The sequence below is a fragment of the Triticum urartu genome, chromosome 2 (assembly GCF_003073215.2).
Source record: "Triticum urartu cultivar G1812 chromosome 2, Tu2.1, whole genome shotgun sequence".
Lineage (NCBI taxonomy): Eukaryota > Viridiplantae > Streptophyta > Magnoliopsida > Poales > Poaceae > Triticum > Triticum urartu.
Window position 1 is genome coordinate 133,591,408 of NC_053023.1, and position 12,154 is coordinate 133,603,561.

Genomic DNA, 12,154 nt, shown 5'->3' on the forward strand with positions numbered 1-12,154 from the left:
TGAAGTACTTTGTGTTGGTTGAATAGATGAATCTGAGATTGTGTGATGCATATCATATAATCATACCCACGGATACTTGAGGTGACATTGGAGTATCTAGGTGACATTAGGGTTTTGGTTAATTTGTGTCTTAAGGTGTTATTCTAGTACGAACTCTAGGATAGATTGAACAGAAAGAATAGCTTCGTGTTATTTTACTATGTAATCTTGAATAGATCGATCAGAAAGGATAACTTTGAGGTGGTTTCGTACCCTACCATAATCTCTTCGTTTGTTCTCCGCTATTAGTGACTTTGGAGTGACTCTTTGTTCGATGTTGAGGGATAGTTATATGATCCAATTATGTTATTATTGTTGAGAGAACTTGCACTAGTGAAAGTATGAACCCTAGGCCTTGTTTCAACGCATTGCAATACCGTTTGTGCTCACTTTTATCATTAGTTACCTTGCTGTTTTTATATTTTCAGATTACAAATACCTTTATCTACCATCCATATACCACTTGTATCACCATCTCTTCGCCGAACTAGTGCACCTATACAATTTACCATTGTATTGGGTGTGTTGGGGACACAAGAGACTCTTTGTTATTTGGTTGCAGGGTTGCTTGAGAGAGACTATCTTCATCCTACGCCTCCAACGGATTGGTAAACCTTAGGTCATCCACTTGAGGGAAATTTGCTACTGTCCTACAAACCTCTGCACTTGGAGACCCAACAACGTCCACAAGAAGAAGGTTGTGTAGTAGACATCAGAGCACGGTGGTGGTTTTATTTTATAGAAATAATTGATCTCTCATGCTTCACTTATATTATTTTGTGAGTCCTTTAGAACAGCATGGTAATTTGCTTTTAGGCATAATAAAAACTTTCATACAAGTGCATTGGATCTATGAGAAGTTTGATACTTGATAATTGTTTTGAGATATGGAGATGGTGATATTAGAGTCATGGTAGTTGAGTAGTTGTGAATTTTAGAAATACTTGTGTGGACGTTTGTGATTCCCGTAGCATGCACGTATGGTGAACCGTTATGTGATGAATTCGGAGCATGATTTATTTATTTATTGTCTTCCTTATGACTGGTGGTCGGGGACGAGCGATGGTCTTTTCCTACCAATCTACCCCCCAAGGAGCATGCGCATAGTACTTTGTTTCGATAACTAATAGATTTTTGCAATAAGTATGTGAGTTCTTTACGACTAATGTTGAGTCCATGGATTATACGCACTCTCACCCTTCCACATTTGCTAGCCTCTCTATTACCGCGCACTTTTTGCCGGTATCATACACCCACCATATACTCTCACCCTTCCTCAAAACAACCACCATACCTACCTATTATGGTATTTCCATAGCCATTCCGAGATATATTGCCATGCAACTTTCCACCGTTCTGTTTGTTATGACACACTTCATCATTGTCATATTGCCATGCATGTTCATCTAGTTGACATCGTATTTGTGTCAAAGCCACCGTTCATAATTTTTTTCATACATGTCACTCTTGATTTTCATTCCATATCCTGTTACACCACCGGAGGCATTCACATAGAGTCATATTTTGTTCTAAGTATTGAGTTGTTGTAATTCTTGAGTTGTAAGTAAAAAGAAGTGTGGTGATCACCATTATTAGAGCATTGTCCCAGTGAGGAAAGGATGATGGAGACTATGATTCCCCCACAAGTCGGGATGAGACTCCGGACGAAAAAAGAAAAGAGTCTAGAAAAAAAGAAGGCCCAAATAAAAAATGATAGAAAAAGAGAGAAGGGACAATGTTACTATCCTTTTTCCACACTAGTGCTTCAAGTAGCACCATGATCTTCATGATAGAGAATCTCCTATGTTCTCACTTTCATAAACTAGTGGGAATTTTACATTATAGAACTTGGCTTGTATATTCCAATGATGGGCTTCCTCAAATTGCCCTAGGTCTTCGTGAGCAAGCAAGTTGGATGCACACCAACTTAGTTTCTTTTGTTGAGCTTTCATACACTTATAGCTCTAGTGCATCCGTTGCATGGCAATCCCTACTCACTCACATTGATATCTATTGATGGGAATATCCATAGCCCATTGATACGCCTAGTTGATGTGAGACTATCTTCTCCTTTTTGTCTTCTCCACAACCACCATTCTATTCCACCTATAGTTCTCTGTCCATGGCTCACACTCATGTATTGCATGAAAGTTGAAAAAGTGTGAGAACATCAAAAGTATGAAACAATTTCTTGGCTTGTCATCGGGGTTGTGCATGATTTAATATTTGGTGTCATGAAGATAGACCATAGTCAGACTATATGATTTTGTAGGGATAACTTTCTTTGGCCATGTTATTTTGAGAAGACATGATTGCTTAGTTAGTATGCTTGAAGTATTATTATTTTTATGTCAATATTAAACTTTTATCTTGAATCTTTCGGATCTGAACATTCATGCCACAATAAAGAAAATTACATTGAGAAATATGTTAGGAAGCATTCCACATCAAAAATTCTATTTATATCATTTACCTACTCGAGGACGAGCTGGAATTAAGCTTGGGGATGCTTGATACGTCTCCATGTATCTATAATTTTTGATTGTTCCATGATATTATATATATATTTTTTGTTTTGGATGTTTAATGGGCTTATTTATACACTTTTATATTATTTTTGGGACTAACCTATTAACCAGAGGCCCAACCCAAATTGCTTTTTTTCCTATTTCAGTGTTTCGCAGAAAAAGAATATCAAACGGAATGAAACCTTTGGGAGCGTGATTTTTGGAACAAACGTGATCCAGAGGACTTGGAGTGGACGTCAAGCAATCAACGAGGAGGCCACGAGGCAGGGGCACGCCCTCCACCCTCATGGCCCCCTCGTGGCTCCACCGACCTACTTCTTCTTCCTATATATACCTATGTACCCCCAAACCATCAGAGAGCGCCACGAAAACCTAATTCCACCACCGCAACCTTCTGTACCCGTGAGATCCCATCTTGGGGCCTTTTCCGGCGCTCCACTGGAGGGGGCATTGATCAGGAGAGCTTCTACATCAACACCATAGCCTCTCCGAGGATTTGTGAGTAGTTTACCTCAGACCTTCGGGTCCATAGTTATTAGCTAGATGGCTTCTTCTCTCTCTCTGGATCTCAATACAAAGTTCTGCTCGATCTTCTTGGAGATCTATTCGATGTAACTCTTTTTGCGGTGTGTTTGTTGAGATTCAATGAATTGGGGGTTTATGGTCAAGATTATCTATGAACAATATTTGAATCTTCTCTGAATTCTTTTATGTATGCTTGGTTATATTTGCAAGTCTCTTCAAATTATCAGTTTGGTTTGGCCTACTAGATTGATCTTTCTTGCAATGGGAGAAGTGCTTAGCTTTGGGTTCAATCTTGTGGTGCTCGATCCCAGTGACAGTAGGGGAAACAACACGTATTGTATTGTTGCCATCGAGGATAAAAAGATGGGGTTTATATCATATTGCATGAGTTTATCCCTCTACATCATGTCATCTTGCTTAAAGCTTACTCCGTTCTTATGAACTTAATACTCTAGATGCATGCTGGATAGCGGTCGATGTGTGGGGTAATAGTAGTAGATGCAGGCAGGAGTCGGTCTACTTGTCACGGACGTGATGCCTATATACATGATCATACCTAGATATTCTCAGAACTATGCTCAATTCTATCAATTGCTCGATAGTAATTTGTTCACCCACCGTAATACTTATGCTATCTTGAGAGAAGCCACTAGTGAAACCTATGGCCCCGGGTCTATTTTCCATCATACAAGTTTCCAATCTATTTTATTTTGCAACATTTACTTTCAATTTATATCATAAAAATACCAAAAATATTTATCTTATTATTATTATTATTATCTCTATCAGATCTCACTCTTGCAAGTGGCCATGAAGGTATTGACAACCCCTTTATCGCGTTGGTTGCGAGGTTCTTATTTGTTTGTGTAGGTACGAGGTGACTCGCGCGTCATCTCCTACTGGATTGATACCTTGGTTCTCAAAAACGTAGGGAAATACTTACGCTGCTTTACTGCATCACCCTTTCCTCTTCAAGGGAAAACCAACACATGCTCAAGAGGTAGCAGACCCCCTGCTCCAACCCAGTCGACGTCCGACGGGAGGAGACCCGGCCCCCCGCAGCATGGTGACTGACCGGCCGGGCCCATGCGCCATCGACAACACCGACGCCTGTCATCGCCTCGACCGACTCGCCCTCTCCGAAGAGTTGAAGGGAACCGGCCCTGTCAGGCTGGCGTGCTTTGGCCCGCGCATCCGAGGTGAGCCCTTTACCAAAGGGTTCACGCTCCCCCGCGACACCCCCAAGTACAATGGCACCGTGAAGCCGGAGGACTGGCTCACCGATTACACCACCGCCATCGGCATCGCCGGCGGCAACCGCCGGCTAACCGTGCGCTACGCGCCTCTCATGCTCCAAGGGTCGGCCCGCACCTGGTTGAACAGCCTGCCGGAGGGCAGCATCAACGCATGGGTCGACTTCGAGCAAGCTTTCGTGCGCAATTTCACCGGCACGTACAAGCGACCCGGCCGCCCCAGTCAGCTCGACATGTGCGTGCAGGGACTGGCGGAGACCGGCTGCGAGTACCTCGCATGCTGGACCGAGCTCCGGAATAGCTGCGAGGGCGTCCACGAAGTCCAAGCAATCCAATACTTCGTCAACGGGTGCTGGGATGGCACCCTCCTCAAGCACAAGGTCTTGCGCTCCGAGCCGGCCACCATGGCCGCACTCATGGTGACGGCGGACAAGTACGCCACTGCCGACTCCGCCATGAAGATCTAGGTGGCGCTGGACGAAGCCAGCAAAGCAAAGCCAGTTCCCCCTCCGAAGCCGGCCGGCAAAGGAAGCCGGCAGCAACACAACCAGCAGAATAACAAGCGCAAGGCCGATCAGCCGGCTCAGCGCTACGACAACCGGCTCGTCGCGGCTGCCGACCAGGCGCCCGCGGCCGACCCGGCCGCCAAGAGCCGGCAGACCGGCAAGACGACATGGCAACCCGCCATGAGTTTCGAGGAGATGCTCGACGCTCCCTGCAAGCACCACAGCGGCGCGAGGCCATCCACGCACACGCTTCGGTAGTGCGCCATCACCAAGCGCATCATGAGGGGCGATGTCCCGCCTCCTCTGGCCTCGGCTTCAGGAGCGGGGCAGCCGCCTCCACCTCCACCACTGCCCCCGGCCGACGGTGCGATGTGCGACACCGCCTACCCGGCCCAGAACGCACCCTACGTCGTCTTCACCAGCCTCGGTGATGACAAGCGCAGTGAGCGCCTCCTTCGGCAGGAGGTGAACACCGTCATCCCAGCCAAGACGGAGTACATGCATTGGTCGGAGTGCCGGGTCACCTGGACTCGGCAGCACCACCCGGCTGTCATGCCGAACCCGGGTGGTTACGCCCTCGTCCTCGATCCCACAATCGTCGTGCCTCGGATCATGTGCAAGTTCTCCCAGGTGCTCATCGTCGGTGGCAGCAGCATCAACATCCTCCCCCGCGACACCATGACAAAGCTCGGCCTCGAGGCCAAGGACTTGGAGCCGACCCGGACGGTTTTCCACGGCATCGTTCCCGGCCTCTGCTACTCCCCGATCGGCCGGATCTGGCTCGATGTCCTCTTCGGCGATAGTAGCCACTTTCGAGGCGAGCCGATCTAGTTCGAGGTGGTGGACCTGTCCAGCGCGTATCATGCGCTACTGGGCCGGCCCGTGCTTGGCAAGTTCATGGCGGTTCCCCACTACGCCTATCTGAAGATAAAGATGCCAGGTCTAAAGGGTCTCATCACCATCACTGGCGACTACTGCAAGTCCGTGGAATGCGCCCAAGACAGCGCCAAGCTGGCCGAGTCGCTAGTCATAGCCGAGGAGCGGCGCCAGCTTGATCGAATCGTCGCCCTTGCCCAAGAGGTGTCGGTCGCACCCATCCGAGCAGAGGACCCAGCCGACGAGGCCTCGTTCAAGCCCTCCATGGAAACCAAGAAAGTGAAGCTGAACCCGGAAGACCCCAGCTGCAGCAAGTACGTTGTCGTAGGCACCCGCCTCGACAGCACATAGGAAGGCGAGCTCATCGACTTCCTCTGTGAGAATCGGGATATCTTTGCATGGACCTCAAAGGACATGCCGGGTATCCTAAGGAAGTACGCCGAGCATAAGCTTCACGTCCACAAGGACGCCAAGCCCATCCGTCAACCCCTGTGACGTTTTTTCGAAGAGAAGAGAAGGACCATTGGCGAAGAGGCCGCCAAGCTTCTGGCGGCCGTCTTCATAATGGAAGTATTTCACCCCGAGTGACTGGCCAACCCAGTCCTCGTTTTGAAGAAGAACAAGACCTGGCGCATGTGTATCGACTACACCAGCCTAAACAAGGCCTGCCCCAAATACCCGTTCGCCCTCCCGCGGATCGACCAAGTCATCGATTCCATTGCCGGGTGTGAGCTCATGTCCTTTCTGGACGCTTACTCCGGCTATCAGCAGATCAAGCTGGACCCGGCCGACACCCTGAAGATGTCCTTCATCACGCCCTTTGGGGCGTATTGCCACATCACCATGTCGTTCGGCTTGAAGAATGCCGGCGCCACCTTCCAGCGTTGCATGCAGAAGTGCCTGCTACCGCAACTCGGCCAGAATATCCACGTGTACGTGGATGACATCATGGTGAAGACCAAGTAGCACCTCACGCTCCTCGATGATATGAAGGAGACCTTCGCCAACCTGCGTGAGTACAAGGTCAAGCTCAACCCAAAGAAATGCGTTTTTGGCGTCCCAGCCAGAAAGCTACTCGGCTTCCTCGTCTCGAAGCGCGGCATTGAGGCGAACCCGGAGAAAATCAAGGCCATTGAGCGCATGCACAAGCCGGCCCGGCTACGTGACGTCCAGAAGTTCACCGGCTGCTTGGCCTCGGTCAGCCGGTTTCTCAGCCGGCTGGGCGAGAGGTCCTTGCCCCTGTATCAACTGATGAAGAAGACGACGCCGTTCGAATGGAACGACAAGGCGGATGAAGCTTTCTGGGATCTCAAGCGCATGCTCTCCACCGCACCAGTCCTAGTCGCGCCGGACGAGAAGGAGCCGTTGTTGCTCTATATCGCCGCGACCTCGTGGTCGAGCAGCACGGTGATGGTGGTCGAGCGACCAGAGAAGGACAAGTCCAAGCCATCTGCTACCTCTTGAGCACTGCGTTGGATTTCTCCGAAGAGGAAGGGATGATGCAGCAAAGTAGAGTAAGTATTTCCCTCAGTTTTTGAGAACCAAGGTATCAATCCAGTAGGAGGCGACGCTCAAGTCCCTCGTACCTACACAAAAACAACAACCAACGCGCTTAGGGGTTGTCAATCCCTTCACGGTCACTTACGAAAGTGAGATCTGATAGAGATGATAAATAATATTTTTGGTATTTTTGGTATAGAGATGCAAAGTAAATAAAGTAAAAGCAAAGCAATAATAAAGTGATGGAGATTGATATGATGAGAAAGAGACCCGGGGGCCATAGGTTTCACTAGGGGCTTCTCTCAAGAGCATAAGTATTCTACGGTGGGTGAACAAATTATTGTTGAGAAATTGACAAAATTGAGCATAGTTATGAGAATATCTAGGTATGATCATGTATATAGGCATCACGTCCGAGACAAGTAGACCGAAATGATTCTGCATCTACTACTATTACTCCACTCATTGACCGCTATCCAGCATGCATCTAGAGTATTAAGTTAAAAATAGAGTAACGCCTTAAGCAAGATGACATGATGTAGAGGGATAGTTTCATGCAATATGATAAAAACCCCATCTTGTTATCCTCGATGGCAACAATACAATACGTGCCTTGCTGCCCCTTCTGTTATTGGGAAAGGACACCACAAGATTGAACCCAAAGCTAAGCACTTCTCTCATGGCAAGAACAACCAATCTAGTAGGCCAAACCAAATTGATAATTCGAAGAGACTTGCAAAGATAACCAATCATACATAAAAGAATTCAGAGAAGATTCAAATATTATTCATAGATAGACTTGATCATAAACCCGCAATTCATCGGTCTCAACAAACACATCGCAAAAAGAAGATTACATCGAATAGATCTCCACAAGAGAGGGGGAGAACATTGTATTGAGATCCAAAAAGAGAGAAGAAGCCATCTAGCTACTAGCTATGGACCCGTAGGTCTGAAGTAAACTACTCACACTTCATCGGAGGGGCTTGGATGATGATGTACAAGCCCTCCGTGATCGATGCCCCCTCCGGCGGAGCTCCAGAACAGGCCCCAAGATGGGATCTCATGGATACAGAAAGTTGCGGCGGTGGAATTAGGTTTTTTGGCTCCGTCCCCGATCGTTTGGGGGTACGTGGATATATATAGGAGGAAGAAGTACGTCGGTGGAGCTTCGAGGGGCCCACGAGGCAGGGGGCGCACCCTAGGGGGCACCCCCTACCCTCGTGACCATCTCGTGGCTTTCTTGACGGAGGGTCCAAGTCTCCTGGATCTTATCTAGTGAGAAAATCACGTTTCCAAAGGTTTCATTCCGTTTGGACTCCGTTTGATATTCCTTTTCTTCGAAACCCTAAAACAGGCAAAAACAGCAATTCTGGGCTGGGCCTCCGGTTAATAGGTTAGTCCCAAAAATAATTTAAAAGTGGATAATAAAGCCCAATAATGTTTAAAATAGTAGATAATATAGCATGGAGCAATCAAAAATTATAGATACGTTGGAGACGTATCAAGCATCCCCAAGCTTAATTCCTGCTCGTCCTCGAGTAGGTAAATGATAAAAACAAAATTTTTGATGCGGAGTGCTAATTGGCATAATTTTAATGTAAATCTTCTTAATTGTGGTATGAATATTCGGATCCGAAAGATTCAAGACAAAAGTTCATATTGACATAAAAATGATAATACTTCAAGCATACTAACTAAGCAATTATGTCTTCTCAAAATAACATGGCCAAAGAAAGTTCGTCCCTACAAAATCATATAGTTTAGTCATGTTCCATTTTCGTCACACAAGAATGCTATCATCATGCACAACCCCGATGACAAGCCAAGCAATTGTTTCATACTTTAGTAATCTCAAACCTATAAACTTTCACGCAAGATATGAGCGCGAGCCATGGACATATCACTATGGGTGGAATAGAATATAATGAAGGGGGGTTATGTGGAGAAGACAAAAAAGGAGAAAGTCTCACATCAACGAGGCTAATCAATGGGCTATGGAGATGCCCACCGATTGATGTTAATGCAAGGAGTAGGGATTGCCATGCAACAGATGCACTAGAGCTATAAATGTATGAAAGCTCAACAAAAGAAACTAGTGGGTGTGCATCCAACTTGCTTGCTCACGAAGACCTAGGGCACTTGAGGAGGACCATTGTTGGAATATACAAGCCAAGTTCTATAATGAAAAATTCCCACTAGTATATGAAAGTGATAACATGAGAGACTCTCCACTATGAAGATCATGGTGCTAATTTGAAGCACAAGTGTGGTAAAAGGATAGTAACATTGTCCCTTTTCTCTTTTTCTCTCATTTTTTTGGGCCTTCTCTTTTTTATGGCCTTTCTTTTTTATTTATTTATTTATTCCTCACTTGGGACAATGCTCTAATAATGATGATCATCACACTTCCATTTATTTACAACTCAATGATTACAACTCGATACTAGAACAAATATGATTCTATGTGAATGCCTCCGGCGGTGTACCGGGATATGCAATGAACCAAGAGTGACATGTATGAAATAATTATGAACGGTGGCTTTGCCACAAATACTATGTCAACTACATGATCATGCTAAGAAATATGACAATGATGAATGTGTCATGATGAACGGAATGATGGAAAGTTGCATGGCAATATATCTTGGAATGGCTATGGAAATGCCATAATAGGTAGGTATGGTGGCTGTTTTGAGGAAGATATAAGGAGGTTTATGTGTGAAAGAGTGTATCATATCACGGGGTTTGGATGCACCGGCGAAGTTTGCGCCAACTCTCAATGTGAGAAAGGGCAATGCACGGTACCGAAGAGGCTAGCAAGGATGGAAGGGTGAGAGTGCGTATAATCCATGGACTCAACATTAGTCATAAAGAACTCACATACTTATTGCAAAAATCTGCAAGTCATCAAAAACCTCGGCACTACGTGCATGCTCCTAGGGGGGTAGATTGGTAGGAAAAGACCATCGCTCGTCCCCGACCGCCACTCATAAGGAAGACAATCAAATAACACCTCATGTTTCAAATTTGTTGCATAAAGTTTACCATACGTGCATGCTATGGGACTTGCAAACCTCAACACAAGTATTTCTCAATTTCACAACTACTCAACTAGCATGACTTTGATATTATTACCTCCATATCTCAAAACAATCATCAAGCATCAAACTTTTCTTAGTATTCAACACACTCATACGAAAGTTTTATTATTAATCTTGCATACCAAGCATATTAGGATTTTAAGCAAATTACCATGCTATTAAGATTCTCAAAATAATATAAGTGAAGCATGAGAGATCAATAGTTTCTATAAAACAAATCCACCACCGTGCTCTAAAAGATATAAGTGAAGCACTAGAGCAAAATTATAAAGATCAAAAGATATAAGTGAAGCACATAGAGTATTCTATCAAATTACAAATCATGTATGGCTCTCTCAAAATGTGTGTACAGCAAGTATGATTGTGGTAAACTAATAAGCAAAGACTCAAATCATAAAAGACGCTCGAAGCAAAACACATATCATGTGGTGAATAAAAATATAGCTCCAAGTAAAGTTACCGATAGAAGTAGATGAAAAAGGGGATGCCTTCTGGGGCATCCCCCAAGCTTTGGCTTTTAGGTGTCCTTAGATTATCTTGGGGGTGCCATGGGCATCCCCAAGATTAGGATCTTGCCAATCCTTGTTCCATAATCCATCAAATATTTACCCAAAACTTGAAAACTTCACAACACAAAACTTAAAGTAGAAAATCTCGTGAGCTCCGTTAGCGAAAGAAAACAAAAGACCACTTCAAGGTACTGTAATGAACTCATTCTTTATTTATATTGGTGTTATACCTACTATATTCCAACTTCTCTATGGATTATAAACTAATTTACTAGCCATAGATTCATCAAAATAAGCAAACAACACACGAAAAACAGAATCTGTCAAAAACAGAACAGTCTGTAGTAATCTGTAGCTAGCGCAAGATCTGGAACCCCAAAAATTCTAAAATAAATTTCTGGACGTGAGGAATTTATCTATTAATCATCTTAAAAAAGAATTAACTACATATCACTTTCCAAATAAAAATTACAGTAGTTCTCGTGAGCACTAAAGTTTCTGTTTTTTACAGCAAGTTCAACAAGGCTTTCCCCAAGTCTTCCCAACGGTTCTACTTGGCACAAACACTAATTAAACACAAAAAACACAACCAAAACAGAGGCTAAGTAATTTATTTATTAATAAACAGGAGCAAAAATCAAGGAATAAAAATAAAATTGGGTTGCCTCCCAACAAGCGCTATCGTTTAACGCCCCTAGCTAGGCATAACAAGCAACAATAGATCTAGGTATTGCCATAATAGTAAGACAGATTATTAAAACTCATTTCATATTCTCTACGTTCAGCAGCAAGTTTTATTTGAGGCAAGCAAAAGTAATCAAAAGGGCTAAATTTGTTGGGACAAAAGTCTCCAAGATCAATCTTGGGAGGTATAGGTTCCTCCTTTGGTCCTTCATATTGCACAACCAATTCATCATTATAAGCGTTCTTTTGACAGAACTTTGTGAGCCTATATTCAAGAGAATATCCCAATTCATTATCTCGAATAGCTAAATCATCATTAAGTTCAGAAATTATATCAACTAAAACATTGGTAGGAACTCTTTTTCTAAGATTTTCATTGAAAGCAGCATAGTCTAGAGATTGAAAATGCATTATTTCTTCTTGATCAAAGAGGATAGTCTCTATAGGAGGACGACAAGCATCTACCCTATAATGCGCAAAGATTTCTTTGGCCTCTTTGATTATGAATCGAAACTCATGAGCCAAAAAGATAGTAACGGCACGCTTAACAGAAGAATGCTCAATATTAGAAAATTCTAGGAAAATCCTTTGTATAGAAGGATGCAAGTGCATGAATTGCCTCTCAAGTTC